A 12,813-nucleotide genomic window follows, 5' to 3' on the forward strand; every position below is an offset into this window, starting at 1 on the left:
AGAGAGAGAGAGAGAGGTTCTCAGTATCTCTCTTATAAAAAGGCTACACAGGCGAGGAGACATAGCAGGCTGTGACCTGACTGAGAGGCTAGATTCCACTACTAGGATGACTACTAGTAGTACTACTAGTACTACTGTGGACTCCACTCCTACCTTCACAGGTGCAAGTTAACATACAACCTTACCACCATAGTCTGTAACGATTTATAATCTCACAAACCCTACGTAGGGCAGCTATGGGTCCGAATTGACTGGATGACGCCGGATTTGGTTTCGGAGCATATAGACACCAGTTGATGCTGACTCATAACAACCCTACCGGGCAGGGTGGAACCATCACTTTTATTTTCTTTATGTTGAGGTATAATCCATACGGCAACCTGACGTCTTTGACTTTCATCAGTGTTTCAAGTCCTCTTCGCCTTCAGCAAGCAAAGCTGTGGCGTCTGCGTATCACAGATTAGTTTTCTTCTGGTTTTGGTGCCATTTTCTTCATAAAGCCTGGTTTCTCAGCTCACTTGCTCAATATACAGATTGAATAAATATGGTAACATGATACAACCTTGACACTCAGTTTTCCTGATTTTGAACTATGCCACACTCCCTTGTTCTGTTTAAACAACTGCCTCTTGGTCTGTGTATGCGTTCCTGGTAAATGGCACTTCACTCAAATAGACCCCTTGGAAGATCCACACTTTAAGACTATAGCAACAACCAACAGGCCCAGCAGCAAGCCGTTGCTAGGACAGCCCAGCATCTGGAAAATCCCAACCACTGGAAGCAAAGTTCAGAGTCTCCCTCACACTCAACATCAGATAGACCCACTTCAAAATGATGACTTTCTTGTCCTTAGACTTAGTAAAATCATTTGTGTTCAAATGATGGAAATGAATTCAAATTGGCTTAAGCAAATAGAATAATTATAAACTTGGTGAAGCAAGGGGAAATGAGTTAAAGTTTATTGTGCCAACCTGACCGATAAACACATGTGGGGTTAATTGAAGGATGGAGAGATAAATGGCTCAGGGAGCCTCGCCTTTCAAGTACTTGGGTCTCTTGCTTTCTGATAGTCGGACCAGGGTGCAGCTACCTGAGCCAGTTCCCTGGTTCAGCTGGCAAGGCTCACTTCCTGTAAGACATCTCTGATGATAAGCCACATGGACCTACTCCAATGCAGCCCTGGGTGCTGGAGCAGCTGTGGGGAGACCCCTGCCAGTGCTGAGATGCTTACACGTTCACTGATTCGGCTTTCCTCCTGCAGTCGGCATCATTACATGTTTCGTGAGATGGAGGAGGACTTTGTGGACTGGTGTTGGACATATGGGCTAATGTTGGACTTGTGGGCTTGGGCAGCACTGGGTTGGGATGTTTTCTTGATGTGCACTTACCCTTTATATAAAACTCTCTCTTATACATGTGAGTTTTTGCGGGTTTGTTTCACTAAAGTACCCAGACTAACACAGGAAACTTTACAGAATCCAAAGAAAAATAAGGCCATAAGAGAATGGGAACCAGGAAAGCACTGGATCCATCAGGAGGAGGGTTTTTTTAGGCTTTTTTGAGTTCCCAGACCCTCCATAGGAAATCCTTCATTTGCCCCCGGCCTAAGTTAGCTTCTTTGGGTCCCGTATCCTTCCACTATTCCAATTAGCTGAGTCCACGAGGGAGGAGACACATAGAACACATATGCTGTAGAGGTCCACTACTATTAGTAGTAGGCAATTCTCAAGGAATGTCTGTTACAGCTTTGATAGATGTGCTTGCCAAAAGCAATGGTGTAGTGATCATCTATTTTTGCTTGCCAACATCCACTCCCTCTTACGCTGCAAACATCCTGCTCCAAGGGAAAAAGATGAGACTTTCTACTCCAGGAGAGTTACAGTCTCAGAAAGCCACGGGGGCAGCTTCCCTGTCCTCTAGGATCACTATGAGTTGGAATTGACTCAGTGGCAGCTAGTTTGGTTGGGACCTTCAGTGGTTGGTACATAAATTTGAATGATAGTTATATTGACTGGATTTCCGTGTGTGTGTGTATATCATCCTATAACAGAGATCCTTGTATTTCAAGAGAGGTCTTAAATATTTCTTCTTGTTGATGAATGTTAATATCATTCTTCTTGAATTTGTCATTCTCAGCATAGCAAATCATAAGATTGTCTGATTCAAGATAGCGAATGCCAGTCCATTTCAGCTCACTGATGCCTAAGATATCAATCTTTGTGAGTTCCATTTCATCTTTTATGACTTCCGTTTTTCCTAGATTCTTATTTCATACATTCTATGTTCCTATTATTAATGTTTGCACCTCTTTCTTCTCATTTTAAGTCATGTCCCTCATTAAAGAAAGATTCCAAGAGTGTTACTCCATCCATGGTATTTTGGTTGACTGTACTTTGAGAAAGCAGGAATGGTCCTCAGTCATATTTGAGTCCCTTCTGACCTCAGAGGCTCTTCTTCTGGCACTATTTCTTGACAATGTTCTGCTACTATTCACAAGGTGTCCCGTGACTAATCCCTCTGAAATGGAAACCCGTTCCTTCTTCCTAGTCTTTCCCTAGCCTGGAAGCTCTCTGAAAACCTTGGGTGACTGTGCTGGTATCTGAGATACCAGTGACATAACTTCCAGCATCACAGCCACATACATGGCACCACATTATAACAGACTGACAGACAAGTGGTGGAAAGAGGGGATACAGTTTGTGCTTAACTGCTCATCTAAAAGCTGGTAGTACAAACTTGCCCAGTGGAAGAAAGGCCTGGCTATGAAAGGAAATCCTTACCATCTGCTCCCTAAAAACATTCCAGCCAAGGAAACTCTATGAATCAGCTCTACTCTGTAGCTCCTGGGCCGGCCATGAGTTGGAATCAACTCCACTGCAATGGTTTGATGTGGTTGCTGATGTTGAACTTTTTTCAGGCCTCTTGTCATTTGTATCCTCTTTACAAATGGCCAAAAAAGCACATTAATCTAATTTTGGGGTGGGGCGGTGGAAACGTGCTCTCCTTTCTCTCTGGAGAGGAGAGCTTACAATCCTTAGATTCATTATTGTGTGAATTTCATAATGATTTTTCTGGTGCTTCTAATACTTGCTGGAACCTGAATTTCAATGATCAGCACCGCGGACAGCAGACCTTGATGCAGCCTTGGTTTCTTTAGGGTGGAGTGGTCATCTCCCCAAAATGCCATCCGTAGCTTTGGGATAGTTGTAGTAGGAAGGATGAAAGAGTTTTCCTACTGGGTTTGGAGCCAGAGTGAAAAAGTGGACTGAAAATTTAGGATCTGGAGGGACAAGAAGATAAGTTAGAAATCACTAAAATGTCAGGGATTTATCTGTTTTCGTTGAAAAAAATTACGGTCAATGTACCACTTTTTAATATACTTGAAATTTTCTATAATAAAATCTTTTAAAAGTAGAATATTTGGTAATTTGCATCCATTGTCATCATATGTGCATTCCCAGATCTGTTATTCTTCCTCTGACGTTAATCATCTATTGTTCCATGATTAGATCAGCAGTGAACTCAGAATTGATTGATCTTCATGATGTTTTTTAAGTATCACTTAACAAATAATACATTTAGACAATCAAGAAAGTTTTTCTATTTCAATCGATGTTAATGCTTGTTCAATTAACTATTTTTTAAAAGTTGGGATGTATTTAACTTTGGCTTATTAATCATTGTAAAAGCACTAGATAATACAGAAAATATGATCTTGCTTATAATAACTACTTACCCTACACACAAAATTCCACCTCATAACAACTTTGTTTATCATTCAAACATGTTTACATAATTACAGACGAGTACTTATATTGCCTAAATGTGATTGTAATATGAAGGGGTAAACGCCCCCAATGGATTTTTTAAAGCTATCTATTTAAATTGCTTTACAAAACAGCCTTTTCTCTTTCAAAGCACTCTGCATTACACTTAATACATTTGTCAAATCTGCGATTCTATTCTTGGAAACATTTTCAAATTCATCTGTTTGGATGGCTGACAGTACCTCCCTCATTTTTTCCCCTTCATCTTTTCTACTTCCTCAAATTGCTGTCCTTTCATGTCCCTCTTCATTTGAGGAAAGAAAAAGAAGTGAGGTCATGTGAATAAGGTGTGTGGGGCAAGAGAGGCATGCTGTTTGTTGCTCAAAACTGGCATTCTGAGATGGCTGCATGAGCAAGTGCATTGTCATGGTGGCAAAACCAGTCTCCCATATGCCACAAATCAGGTCTTTTTGTCACATGCTGTTACGCTATCTTTCAGAACCTCTAAATAGAAAGCTTGATTAGCAGTCTGACATGTTGGAATGAACTGCAAATGCACTACAAGTTGACATTTTTTATCCTTTCGGGAAGTTAAGGGACATCCAGAATGATGTTTGTCATCAATCGGTTTGACATGTCACCTTTTTTGAAAGGAGAAGACCACTGTACACTTGAGTTTTCCCCATAGCGCTGTCCTGTAAGCTGTGTTCAACACCACAACAGTTTCAGCGGCATATTTCCTGAGCAGGAAATAAAATTTCACAGCCGTATGCTGTTTTCTTAAATCGGCCATCATGAAAAATGAGGTTCCAGTGAAACTGTTTTTACAAAAAAAAATTCACTATGACCAGAGAAAACCTTCCCACGTGACGCCACTGGATGCACTAACTCAGAGCGAGTTGCTCAATGCTTGCCTACCAGGAAAAATGCATTCTAAAAAAGTTCTGCCTAGCGGACCTTTTTTCAGGTGTGTTTTTTTTTGGGGGGGGGGTACCCCCTTGTATCTTCCCACCATCGTCTTTTTTTTACTTGTAATAATCTTTCCATACAAATCTATAGAGGTATTTTATTCCTTTATAAAGTATTTCTAATCTGTCTTGATCTATACGTGTTTTCTTTATTCCATTCAACTAGCAAGTTTTCATTTAAAGATGATAGAAAAAACTCACTGGCATTGAGCTGATTCGGACTCCTAGTGACCCAATAGAACAGGGTAGGAATGCCTCGGTGACTTTCCAAGAGTGTAACTCTTTATGGAGGTAGAAAAGTTAGTCTTTCTCCCACAGAGTGACTAGTAGTTTTGAACGGCTGACCTTGTGGATAGCAGCCAAACCCGTAACCACTCCACCACATTGAAGACTACCTGGTGGCATCGTGGCTACTCATTGGACTAATATCTGCAAGCTTAGAAGTTCCAGACGACCAACTGCTTCGAGGAAGAAAGATGGGGATTTCTTCTCCCATCAACGGTCTTAGTCTCAGGAACCCCCAGGGACAGCTCCACCCTGTGCTATAGGCTCACACTGAGTCAGAACGGACACGGTGGCAGTGAGTTTTAGTGAGATAGGACAGAGTAGACTAGTCCCTGTGGGATTTGGGGACTTTAAATCTTTAGTCACATCTTTCTCCTGCAGTGGACTGGTGTCGTTGAACTAGTAACTTTGTAGCTAGCAGCCTGAAGCAAAACCCACTATACCACCAGGGCTCATAAAAGCTTTTATAGGTGCCTTAAATTCAGCTCAGGAAAAACCTCGTTGAGATAATTTGAAGAACACGAGGAATCTTTTAAAAACTGTGATTTCCACTTTAAATATTTTTACAATTTTTGTAAAATATATTATATAATATATCAAAATATATCATATGTCATAAGCATATCACAGGATCATATAAAAAACAAACTGTACAATTTTTGTGAAATACATACCATGTGTCATAGAATATAAAGAACATATGTCATGATGATATTACTTATTACTGGTGATATTACTTATGTATGATCTTATTTATTATATGTTATGCTAAAATATGATATAATTTAGCAAAAATTGTTTAAGAGTTTAAAGTAAAAATTACAGTTTTAAGAAGATTCCTAGTATTCTTCAAGTTATCCCAAGTAGTTTTCCCCCTAGCGGAATTTAAGGCACTTAATCAAAGCTTAAGGAGTGCTGGTGGTGTAGTGAGTTGCTAATCACAAGTTCAGCAGTTTGAAACCATTGCAAGAGAAAGATGAGGCTAAAGATTTAAAGTCTCAAAATCCCACAGGGACTGTTCTACTCTGTCCTTTCCAGTTGCTATGAGACAGAATTAGACTCACTGACAGTGAATTCGGTTGATCAGAATAGAAGTTTCAGATTTTATTTTAAAATCCGGCGCCATCTTGTAATGGCGTCCACATCTCCTCCCTTTTAATTATTTATGATGGAATCTCGCCTGTCTTAGGTGACTCAGTACACCACACGGTCCTTACCCGTCATTGGGACTCCTGTCCTCTAACGACAGGCCCCTGTCTTAGGTTGGTACCATGTCCTACCGGTCTTACCCGGCTCTAGGCCATGTTACTAATGAGGGAACCCTGGGATATCATTGCTGATGTCAGATGGATCTTGGCTGAAGGCAGGGAATACCAGAAAGTTTTGTTGAGAATATTGTGTGTCCGATACCAGTTATAAATTCCTCATCAGACTCACGCAACACATACAATAAAGCTGAATGCAGGAAAATCACTGGTCAGTGGGAGGAAAGTCTTGTGGATCCAGTGGTGGTGGAAGCATCTCAGCACTGGTGTGGGTTTCCACATGACTCCTCCATCTCCAGGACTCTGGTTTCATCAGTGTAGCTCCATGTGGCTAGCCAGCAGGAATGTCAAGCAGAGAGAGTCTGGATCTGGCCTCCAGTGAGTTATCTATCTCTATTTCACCAAATGAGGTCATCAAGCTGCCACCTGATTGACAGGCTAAACTCTGCCCTTTCACTCTTAATAGTTTCAAGTTGACACCAGATCGTGTAACTACATACAACCAGGTAATTCAGCACTGATTAAAGACAAAAAGATACAGGAAGAGATAAAGTTGCACAGCAAGCAATTTATTGGGGCTGACGCATGTGGTGTAGAGGTCCCCCAATGCAGGTGTTCGGGAGATAGGCAACACTTTGAGTCACCCGCCTGGGGAAGAGATGAAGAGAGGGGACACCCTCCTGAGCAAGGTGGAGTATCTTTGGCTAAGAGGACTCCAAAAGCAGTACAGCCTGTTGTTAACTGATGTCAAGTGATTTCCCAATTTATGGAAACTACAAGTGCAACTGAACAAATGCTGCCAAGTCCTGCACCATATCAATAATCACTGGGGGATCAGACTATTGTCAACCATGGGGTTTCCATTTGCTGAAGCCAAAACTTTCTTCCTAGTGTTAGTTGAAAAGCTCTGCTGAAACTTGTTCACCACCAATGACAGACGTGTAGTGGCTGCATATGAGGTCCATAGACCAGCAAATCAAGCCCTAAATTCCCACATACTCACTGCCATCGAGTTGATGCAGACTTACAACGACCTTATCAGACAGGGTGGAACTGCTCTATGAGTTTTGGAGACTGTAACTGGTTATGGGAGTAGAAAGCACTGTCTTTCTCCAGAGGAGCTGCTGGTGTTTACAAACTACTGACCTTGAAAATCGTCGTCTAGAGGACAGCAGGGTTAAATTCTGGGCTACTCACCTTAAGACTGATACTTCAAACCCACCCAGTGTTCTTTGGAAGTAAGCACGAGAGATCTGCTTTCCAAAGGTCACAGATTTTAAAACGGGCTGGAGCACAGTTCTACTTTGATACACAAAAGGTTGCCATGAGTCAGAAGCATTGACTTCACAACCACTCACAACAAGGTGAGCTGATATTGGGTGCAATTTTAAGGGGTAGGTAAAGGAGGCAAGTTCTAAGTGGCTCAAAAGCTGCTTATTTCAGGTATTTTTAAAACAATGGGAATAAACGCGAGTTTGTCACTGGCAGGGTTTTGGGGGATACAGGCTTAGCTTTCTAGAAAGAAATAAGAAACGCAAGCCATTGCCACTGAGTTAATTAAAACTAATAGCAATCCTATAGCACAAAGTCGAATTGCCCCACAGGGCTTCCAAGGCTGTCATCTTTATAGCGGCAGACTTCCCACATCTTTTTCCACGGCAGTTCAAAGTCTCTACCCTTCGATTAGCAGATGAACACTTATCCGCTTCCCTACCAGTGATCCATGAAGAAGCAGACAATGGTTAATACATAAAAGCCATATTGGACTCCTTTATATAATAGGCCAAACATTAGAGGTTGTCTGCAATTCCTCTGGTCTTTGGGATGTTTCTTGGGTAGGACCAGGGTCTTCATGCCATTATTCCCCACTCCTTCCTGAGATGGTCTTAGATTTCCAAAAGGATTTCTCTCACCTAGCTTTTCAAACATTTTACATATATTATTGCTGTTGTTAGGCGCTATTGCATTGGTCTGACTCATAGTGACCCTGTGTTCAACAGGACAAAACACTGCCTGGTGCTGCACCATCCACACACATGTTCTTATGTTTGAGCCCCTTGTTGTATGCAGCCACTGTGTCCATCCACCTCGGCCAGGGCCTTCTTTTTCACTGCCCCTCAGCTTTACTAAGCATGATGTCCTTCTCCAGGGACTGGTCTCGCCTGACCATATGGCCAAAGTAGGTGGAACGAAGTTTCACCGTCTTTGCCTCTGAGGAGCATTCTGATTGTCTTTCTTCTAAGGGAGATTGTTTGCTTTTATGGCAATCCGTGGTACTTTGTAGCTCCTTTGCCAGCACCATAATTCAAATACATCGATTTTCCTCCAGTCTTCCTTAGTCAATGTCCAACTTTCGCATGCAACGAACCATCAAACCCAACAGAGTGCCTTGGGAGGAACAGTGGTGTTAGATTGTTGTAAAAAGGTGGAGGAAAGAGGCAGGTCCGACCTCTGCCTCCTAGGAATCAGCCTGGGTGATGACGATTACTCTGCCCCACCCACTGCCCCTTGTGAAGTTAGAGGCATTAGATGACACCACCTCACACCATTTTTACGTCCATTCTTCTGTTGATGGGCATGTAGGCTGTTTCTGCACTTTTGCTATTGTGAATAATCTTGCAATAAACACTGGTGAACATGTGTGTTCTACTCCCCCCACCAAGGTAATAAGAGTCACTAGACTCGTTCTGCCCCCCTGGTCTGCCTGACCTCAGAGGTTTGGAAGCTGAGAGACTCACTGTGTATGTACTTCTTGTTCCATTGGAGTGAATCAGTCGCCTCTCCAGGTACCCAGACACGCAATCTCCCTCAGCAGATCTGAGTTTCCTCAGTCGTTCTCATACCATCTTAACAAGATTTGGCTTGTTGATTACTGCATATTGTTTTTTCAAACCTACCCCTCTTTTTTCTTACCTCGATGTATTTTTACGAAACATTTTATATTTTAATCATTTTTTATTTACAGAGGAGTGGCAACGATGGTAGAGAGCTCCTGTATGCCCTTTGTCCAGTTCCTCCTGATGTTACCATTTTGCCAGTCACACTACATGTGTTAAAAATGAAGAGATTAACATGGTTATACCTGGCTGCCACGATAGGCTTAATCATACCAAGGATTGGGAGAATGACACAGGACCAGGCAATGTGTTGCTGTATAGGAGATCACCATTCCCATGGCCTCACAGTAGACTCAACAGGAACTGACAAGAACGACAACAATGTGTTTGGGTGGGACGTTAGAACCCATTGGGCCGCTTCTCAATTGTCAAGACCCTCCCTATACAAACAGATGGAAACATTCAGAGTACAGGTAGGTGATCCTCCACCATATCACTTAGGATGTCAACTTGGATCCCCTTTAATTGCTTGGTTCAAATCGCGTCTGCCAGGTTCTCTCCACTATGATGTTACTATTTTTCCCCTAGCACACCTTGTTCTTTGGAAACAAGTTACTAAATTCAGCCTCACCCCAGGAATAAATATACTTTAAAGGAAAATTGTATATGAGTTCAACAAGTAAAAAATTAGTATTTCTATAACTAGTGGGTGGATGTAAAAATGATTAGAGGGAAAAGAACAAAGTAATGGAAACTGACCTTCTTGTCCTGGTAATCCATTGGTAAATAGCAAAGTACCCCCAAATTCAGTGGCTTAAGAAAATCATTGACTTTGCTTACCCATCTGCAATCTGGGCAGGACCAGGCAGGAAAGATTTGTTTCTGCTCTAAGTGGCATCACGAGGTGGGCAGACAAGACTGAAGGATCCACTTCCAAGATTGATCTCCTGTGGCTAGCAAATTGGTTTTGATTGTGAGATTAGCCACCATCCTAGGGCTAACCTAGACCTAGGATTGTGGCCTTCACTCCCGTGGTGAACATCTTTGAGAGAGAGGCCAGAAAGAAGGTGTATGTCACCTTTGATGATCTTACCTCTCCCTCATTGCCATACAGTCGATTGCAATTCATAGAGAGTCTATAGGACAGAGTAGCACTGCCCCTGTGGACGTCTGAAATCATAAATCTTTACAGCCTCATCTTTCTCCCAAGGAGTGGGCTGGTGGTTTTGAACTCCTGGCGTTTTGGTTAGCAGCCCAACTTGTAACCCACTATGGCACCAGGGCTCCTGATCTGACCTCAGAAGTAAGGACATTTCACTGCCATTGAATTCTATTAGGGCAATCACAAGTTTCATCCTGGATCACAGGGAGGGGACTCCACCTCTTTATGGGGGAGGGACGAGGTGCTCACAGAGCACCCAAAGCTAGCCAAATTTACTGCCATTGAGCGATACCAACGTAAAGAGTACCAGAGGTGGGAAGTATACACTGCCACACTACTGCTGCCTGGTGAAGGCTCTCAACTGAGGCCTGTTCCATTTGTGTTTTCTAAAAGGAGAGGAAGGTACCAGCAAGTGCTATGTTGGCATGTTGTTGCTAGGTACCATAGCAACCTTGCATCCTGGCTCAGGAAGAAATGATTCAAGGTTAGATGGAACTAAAGCAGCGAATTGGTCAATCAGGGTTGGTATATTCAACTGTGTGGCAGTAAGATTACGGTAGTGGTTGTGCCAGGAATAATGACCGTGAGTGTTCAGTTAGCTCTGCTAGTGAAAACTCTTACCTGCATTTGTGTCCCTGGGTTCCTGCCCAAACTTGTATCTTCAGTTCCTCGGGGTTGTTTTTTTTTCTGTGAGAAAACCTGAAAGACTTCTTACAAAGGCCATTATTGCTGAAACTAACCAGGGCCTGTGTTTATTATTTGCAAAAAAAAGACATGTTATTAGGTGCTATTGATTTGGTCTGACTCATAGTGGAGCCCATGTACAGCAGAACAAAACATGCCTGGTCCTCCCAGTTGTTCTGTTTGACCATTGTTGCAGCCACTGTGTCAATCCACCTCACTGCGGGTTTTTTTGCTGACACTCAACTTTATTAAGCATGAAGTCCTCTTCCGGGGATTGGTCTGTCTTGATAACATGTCCAAAGAAGAGGTCTTACAGCTCTCCTTAATATGCTTGAATCATTGAATTGTGAGAAAAAGGAAAAGCAAAGAAGAAGAGGTCTTGTCATCCTCGATTCTAAAGAGCATGCTTTCAATAAAATGTGTCAACACTGTAATTCATCTGCATCAATTCTTCTTGGGTCTTCCTTATTCGGTGACCAACTTTCCCAGGCATATGAGGTGAGTGAAGATGCCATGGCTTGGGTCAGATGCACCTTAGTCCTCCAAGTGATAGTGGTGTGGCCAGGTAAACATTGGAATACAAAGTCAACAGTTCAAATTCTCCAGCTTTTCCCACATAGAAAGATTAGATTATCTGCTCTTGTAGAGATGTACAGCTTTGGAAACGTTAGGTAGTGTTGTTATGAGCTGGAATCAACTTGATGGCAGCGAGTGTGGTTTTTATTTAGTGGGTGTGAAGTGAGGGGTATACTTGTCTTATCACTTATTTCTGAGGCTTTACAGCCATCAGTCTTATGTTTGAGCCCATTGTTGCAGCCCCTGTGTCAATCCATTTTGTCAGGGCCTTTCTCTTTTTCGCTGTCACTCTGCTTTACTGAGCATGATGCCCTTCTCCAGGAACTGGCCTCTCCTGAGAACATGTACAAATTACATGAGATGAAGTCTTGCCATCCTTGCCACTAAGGAACATTCTGACTATACTTCTTCCAAGACAGATTTGTTTGTTTGTTCTTTTGGCAGTCCATAGTACTTTCAATTTGCCAGCACTGGAACTCAAATGCATTGATTATTCTTCGGTCTTCCTTATTCAATATCTAACTTTCATGTGCACACGAGAAAACGGAAAATTCCAATACTTGGCTCATGACTTAGTCCTCAAAGTAACACCCTTGCTTTTCAACACTTTAAAGAGGTCTTGTGCAGCAGATTTATCCAATGCAATGCATTGTTTGATCTCTTGACAGCTGCTTCCATGAGTATTGATTGTGAGCCAAGCAGATGAAATCATGAACAACCTTCAACCTTTTCTCTATCATGATGCTATCTGTTGGTCTACTTGTGATGATTTTGGTCTTCTCTACATTGAGTTATAATCCACACTGAAGGCTGCAATCCTTGATCTTCACCAGCAAGTGCATCAAGTTCTTTCCATTTAAAGTATGTTGTGTTCTTCCCTTTTGGTTTTCTAACACTAGGTCTTTGCACGTTTTTAAATAATATTTAACTTTGTCTTCTTGAGCTGCCTAGTGCCAACTTGTCCCATAGTTTCCAAGGCTGTAAATTTTTACAGAAGTAGACTGCCACATCTTTCTCCCTGCAAGTGGCTGGTAAGTTTGAACCTCCAACCTTTCAATTAGCAGTCAAGCACTTTACAAGTGTTTAATTACTGTCCTGCTAGGTTCTTATCCATGTGTTTGAATGATGGTGAAGAATATTGGAAATACCATGGATTGCCAAAAGAACAAACTAATCTCTTGGAAGAAGTAGTCAGAATGCGCCTTAGAGGCAAGGATGGTGAGGCTTTGTCTTATGTGCTTTGAACATGTTATCAGGAGAGACTAGTAC

The sequence above is a fragment of the Echinops telfairi genome, unplaced genomic scaffold (genome assembly GCF_000313985.2).
Source record: "Echinops telfairi isolate 266 unplaced genomic scaffold, ASM31398v2 ScPeMD7_5;HRSCAF=22, whole genome shotgun sequence".
NCBI classification, from domain to species: Eukaryota; Metazoa; Chordata; class Mammalia; order Afrosoricida; family Tenrecidae; genus Echinops; species Echinops telfairi.